Below are 6,290 nucleotides of genomic sequence, written 5' to 3'. Positions count from 1 at the left end.
CGAACCAAGACTACTCCAAGGTTCCCTGCCTCTGCCAAACCTACTCCACCACCAAAGGCAAACCTTCCAAACCTGCCTCTTCAAACCTGGCTCTTCAAAGCCACCCTCATCCAAAGGGAAGCGTCCGGCGACGGAGGAACCTGTTCCCGAGCCACAACAACCCAGGGCAAGGTCAGTACCTGTGCGTTCACAGAGAGGTAAAGCTCGAGTTCCTCTCTCATCTGTTAGAGAACCAGAAGTTGATCCTTTTGCTCACAAATCACACTATATACATCTCACTCTGATTTTAACCCCCACCGTTTCAAATCTGCCATGAACCACGATTTCTATGATGGAGTTATTAAGTATCGTACTCTATGTCCATCTTTTCTGGCTGACTTACCTGATTTGAAAAAGAAAGGTTTTCCTTTTGTTGCAAACTTGGAATTTTAGACTGGAATCACCTTTTTGACATCAAAAAACCTGTATATCCTCAGTGGTCAAAGAATTTTATGCGAACATGACTTATCATGAAGGAAGTGTGCATTCTTATGTTAAGGGCAGAGACATTTTTTTAAATAATGAAACTGTCATGATGCATTGAAGTATACTGATGTTGGGCTTGTGCTTACACTTCGGTTAAGTGGGATGAAGGTGTTGGAATTTTATCTTGATGCATTGGCTCACATTTGTGAACATGTTTCTTTAATTGATGGCATCACACCCACTCACAAAGCCCTAGGATATGAACGTGCTCAATTACACCGGATTGTCAACCACATTTTGATTCCTCAAAGTGGTTCATATCAAAGGGTTTCTTACGCTGACACACTTGTTTTATATGCCTTATTACAAAAACAGAAATCTCTTTTGCATACTTGATGGCTAGACATGTTTGATTCTGTTCGAAGTACAAAGATAAAGCACTTCCTTATGGCATGTTTCTAACTTGCATATTTGAGCATTTTGGTGTTGACTTGACCAATGAGAAATATGAAAATAGACATTCATACCTAAAGGGGGGTGGTTCAGTGAAACAGAACAAAGGACCCACTAGATCTGAAAGAGTCGTCCTAGATGATGAAGATGAGGACTGTCTCCCTGAGGATTCTCCTGCTCCTTCCACCGAGGGTACTTCCATTTCCACTGGGATGAATGTGGTCAAGGATGTAGCTCAGAGTTTGTATCTCAATCAAATCACATGATTGCCAATGAGCAAGGAACAAAGGAAGTTAGCTAGCAAGCATGAGAACTTTCTGAAGAAATCAAGGGATAGGGTGGCTGTGCTCATGACCTTCATTGATAACCTTAACAATGATGAAGAAATTGCCACTGATGTTGAAGAGAATGATGCTTCGGAAGGAGATGGTTCTGATGCCTGAGATTTGTCTCATGAAGATTGCTGCTGTTGCTCTCATTTTGTCTCATGAACTTTATTTATTCTGCATCTGTTGAACTTTTTGGATGACTATAATACTCTAAATACTGCTGCACTTTTGTTGGTTTAGTTAGAACTTTTCAACTACTGTCTAACCTTTCCTTGCAGGGTTTGAATTGATGTTTTTACTCATCCTTGTGTTGTCCACCCTTGATGACAAAAGGGGGAGTAAGGATGGTATTTTTGACGTTGATGCAGCTACTAGTAGTTCACTCGAATTTTTGTCTATTTGCTGCACTAACTTTGGGCTGATTATGTGATGTTGCTCGAACAAAATAAATGTGTATAGCTATTTATTGTGCTTTCTTTAAGTATATGCATAAACAGGAACAAAGAGGAAAGCATGAATCCAGGGAGCTAATCTTGAAAAAGAAAGGGGGAGCAACATAAAATCAAAGGGAGTTTTCTAAACCTAACTCAAACTTAATTCCTTTTGATTATTGCTTAAATCATGTTTGTCATCAAGGGGAGATTGTTGAGTTAAGAAATTAACTAAATAATTAGTGATGACAAACATTATTTTTGGCAAAATAAATAATTAGAGTGGTTAATTAATAAGTTCACATTGCTAATTATTTATGCTATGTTGCAGGTCACACTTCATTTTTGGCAGCCCAAGTTGAATAAATAACAAAACAAGCTAATGGGCTGAATGGAAAGTGTGAATAAAGGCAAGCCCAAGTCATCATATCAAACAAAGAAGCATAGCAAGACACCGGGCCAAAAAGAGAAGAACCCGATCCAAGCTTGAATTGTTTTCAATTTCCCACATCTTGCTCCAACCCAAGGCAACGTTCCTCTCCTCTCAAATCAGGTCATATCAAGACTTCAGAAAAGTAAGAAAGAGAAAGAGCTTCTTCCATAAGCCTTACCAAAGAAGCAAGAGAGAGAATTGAAGCTTGAAGCACAGAAGCTAAACTGAAATCCCAAGCTAAATCAAGCTTAAGAAAGGTAAATCATATCATCTTGCATGCATCAGATCTCATCCTTTCTTCCCTACTCTCTGCTCTATCCGAAAATGGCTTTGAAGGGAAAGTTGCTATCTGCCCTATTCTGCTGTGTATCTACGGTCTTAATCAAACTTGGGGACCAAGTTGGTGTTCAGGGTTCAGATTTGGTTGACTATTGGAAAACAGTTTTGTTTACTCCTTCATGGCTTTCGGTCAGTTGGAAAAGTCAGAATGAAAAGTTCTACTTTGATGATTGAGAAGAAAAAGTGAATCTGTGGTTGGTGAAGCTCAAGGCTCAGATGTTGACCTTGAAGAAGAACCCAGCAACATGCAAGGATTAAAAAGAGTTTTTCTATTCATTCAGAAGCAAGAGAAAAACCAGTGAACTTGAGGTGTTTGTTCTGAGAGAGCACTTTGAAGAAGTTCAACTAACTGGACAGTGTAACCTAATCAAAGTGCATTCCGCCAGTATGAAGAACTGAATCAGAGGCTTGCTAATCTGGTTTTTCGCATAGCACAGAGGCTTGATGAAGTCAATCTCCTTCATGTTTTCTGATTGTAATGTACTTTTCTAAGCTTATCTTTCTGTAATTTCTTGAGAGAAAGGCAAAGTGAGAAAGCCTAGAAAAAAGCCATGAGTGAAAAGGTTGAGAGATACCTTGAGAGAAAAGCCTAGAGTTATTTTCAGATTTCTTTAGGTTAGTTAAGTGTCTTGTATTTGAACCTGTTTGGTATCCCTTTCTTAGTTGGGTTAGCACTAAGAGCAAATAGTTAGGTGTTAGCATAGCCAATGTCAGTTAGGCTAGAACTTGAGTGAGAAATTGGTGTATGTAATACTGTTAACTATAGTGAATTCTTCCACATTTGTGGAGGAGACTGGATGTAGGTTGCATAGCACAAAGCAACCGAACCAGGATATATGCTGGTGTTAGCTTTTTCTTCTCTGTCATGTTCTGTTTTCTGTTATTCATGAGACAAAAATAAATTGTCTCATAAATTTCCGCTGCTAAGTTCAAACAGAATCAGATTTGTAACTTTGATTAAAAAGAGTCAAAACAGCAACTGTAAAAGGAAGGCATAGATTCAACCCCCCTTCTCTAAGCCTACCACAACCTTCAAGGTTTTATACGATATAATTTAAAAGTTGATTATAATCATGGACGATTGGTAAGATGGCAATTATTTTTGTTACAATATCCAATAAAAATTGAATATATTAAGGGTGACAAAATGTTATTGCAATACATTAACGAGAGAATGGAGTTCGTCTACAACGCATTAGATCAAGAAATTCAAAAATATGAACAAGAACTCGAAAAATTCAAGCATTGTCAGCAAATAGGACAAAGATCCAATCCCTCAAGAAGCCATTGAGCAATGAAATCACACAACAAGCAAAACCATCAGAGTTCTCAGCCAGCTAAGCATGGTGGACAAATCAGGTGAAGAAAAAATTTCAGAAAATAAAACAATTGCTGAAATCATTAAAAAATCCACCCAAGATAAAAAATATTATGTAATTTATAATGGCCCCATGAAAGGAGTATATGATGCCTGGGAAAAAGCAGCACCATTCACACATCAATCAAGGATAATTCATAAAGGAGGATTTCTAACACTGGAAGAAGCAAAGGAATCCTTCAGGGAATATGAAGCTCTCCATCCAGAGCAAACCCTAAAAAGAGCAGATAAAGCTCCAATTCAAACCCAGAGAACAGGAATAATAAGAAACATTCCTACAAGGGCTGAAATCAAGGAAAAGAAAAGGATCTGTAGATCAAATCTCAGAGAAACCCTTAACATAGTCCTAAATTGGACTGAAGAAAAAAGAGCAATTTTGGGATATTATCCTATTGCCAAAGAACAGCTAACAAAGCTGGTTATATTTCCAGATGCTTCCCCATCGGACACCTATCAGTTTTTTCAGTATGGATTAATTGATACAATTTTAATTTTTAATGATCTAAAAATTATTAGTGAGTTTCTTGCAGGATTTGTTGATGCAGTAAAGAGATTTAAAAATATGATTGACAATGTAAATCCAAGGGATATATCCCTAAAATTTACAAACAGTCAACCTTTTTAATGAAGAGAAGAATGCTTGGTTCCAGCACACAAGTAATATTCATGTCCGTCTTTCCAGAAAATTTTCAACCAATGATCAGATTCAAGACTTAACGATTTACAGTCATGAAGGAAGACTAGCCAGCACACTAGCAAGGGTCTTCGAAAGAACTCAAAAGATAACAAGGGAATCTCACACAAGAATCAATTATAAAAGCAGAAATACTCTGCTTGTGCCAGTAAAAGAAATGAAATTGAAGAAAGAGAGATGAGACTCTTGGTAGAGTTTGAATCTGCATTCTACAATCTATCCGGACTCTTAGAAAAAACTCCCTGAAGGGATAAAAGGAATCTCTGCTATTTGATAAAAAACAGAGAAGACCACAAGTGCCAGCTGTGTGTGTCTCAGAAATATCTGAAGAAAGCAATAATGAAATGGGATCCACCCACATGATAAAGAAGAACAGCTCATCCACCCACAAAAGAAGAGGACAGCGCATCTGAAGCATCTCTCGACATTATTGATAATGAGTAAGCGCTTAGGTCATAGAGCACCAACAGTAGCTGGTGCAAGATAATAAACAATGACGTAAGCAATGACGTCATAAGAAGGGTAAGGATGGGAATTGTCCATCAGACCCAACCATTATAAATAGATTGCTTAGGCAATTGTAGAAGGCATCAGACATAGAAAGCAGGAGGCTAAGAGTACTCGTATGCTAGGAGAGCAAGAGGGCTGCCAAGGCGATTCTATAGTCTGAAGAAGAATTCCCTTAGGAAAAACCAATTCTAAACTCCCTCTGGAGTTAGTATCTACAATCTCCCCTCTGGAGACAAAACATCTTATGTAAAATATTCTAAATAAAGGAAGTTTTCTCCGAAAGGTACGCCTTTTCTAATCTCTTAGTTATGAATTATTTAGAAAGTTTAGAATTAACGGAAGAATCTGATTATTATAGATTATATGCCTTATTAGATAATGAAAAACAGGCTATTCTAAAAAACAGAATTAAATCTCAAATCAAATGAAAATTTTAATAACAAATCTTTTAAAGAAGTTTTTAATAGAAAAAAAATATAATATACTATGGAAAAATTCAACTTGAAGCACCTATAAGATAAATCCGCAATGGAGAACTTGAATAGCTTTGATAAATGATGAAGAATTGAGTAAACAGATTGAGAAAATTAAGGATCACAAAAAAGATCTAAAATTGGATGGATCCATATTAGTACTATACAAGTCTAATCAAATCTACATACATGAAAGGAATTAATTCACCAATAAGCTTAGCAATCTGCGATAAAAGAATTACTGATGACCCAATAGATCAAATAATTGGAATTGTTCATGGAAACTTGGCAAACGTAAATGTTAAATTCAATGCCCATCTTGGATACGCTATACCTTTATCAACTGAAAATCTTGAAAGATCTATAAGCTTAGCTTATAAATTTCACAGAAAAAATCTAATGGAACAAGATGATGAACCATTTTCAATTACATATGTAATAAATTATGCTTTAACAAATAGCCATCATAGTATAATATTTAAAAACAGAGAAAGAATTTATGTTGATGAATTATTTTAGAAAATCGTAAAAACAGAAATACCAAAATATAAAGCTATTGAAAACCCAGTTCTATTATTAAAAGAACCATCAGGAAAATTAGTTTCATCGAATTTTCAAATCAGAGAATCTAAAATTAATAGCTCTTTAAGTTTATCTAAGTTAAAGATTAAAGAAGAAAATTCTGAAATAAAAGAATTAACAAAAAAGGTCGAAAATTAAATGAAACCCTAAACACTAAGTTATGACAATAAATAAAGAAAAAAAATATGTAACCTATCAAGACA

The sequence above is a fragment of the Arachis stenosperma genome, chromosome 1 (assembly GCF_014773155.1).
Source record: "Arachis stenosperma cultivar V10309 chromosome 1, arast.V10309.gnm1.PFL2, whole genome shotgun sequence".
In the NCBI taxonomy this organism is placed as follows: domain Eukaryota; kingdom Viridiplantae; phylum Streptophyta; class Magnoliopsida; order Fabales; family Fabaceae; genus Arachis; species Arachis stenosperma.
The sequence above is the reverse complement of the archived record's forward strand: the minus strand, read 5'-3'. Positions refer to the sequence as shown.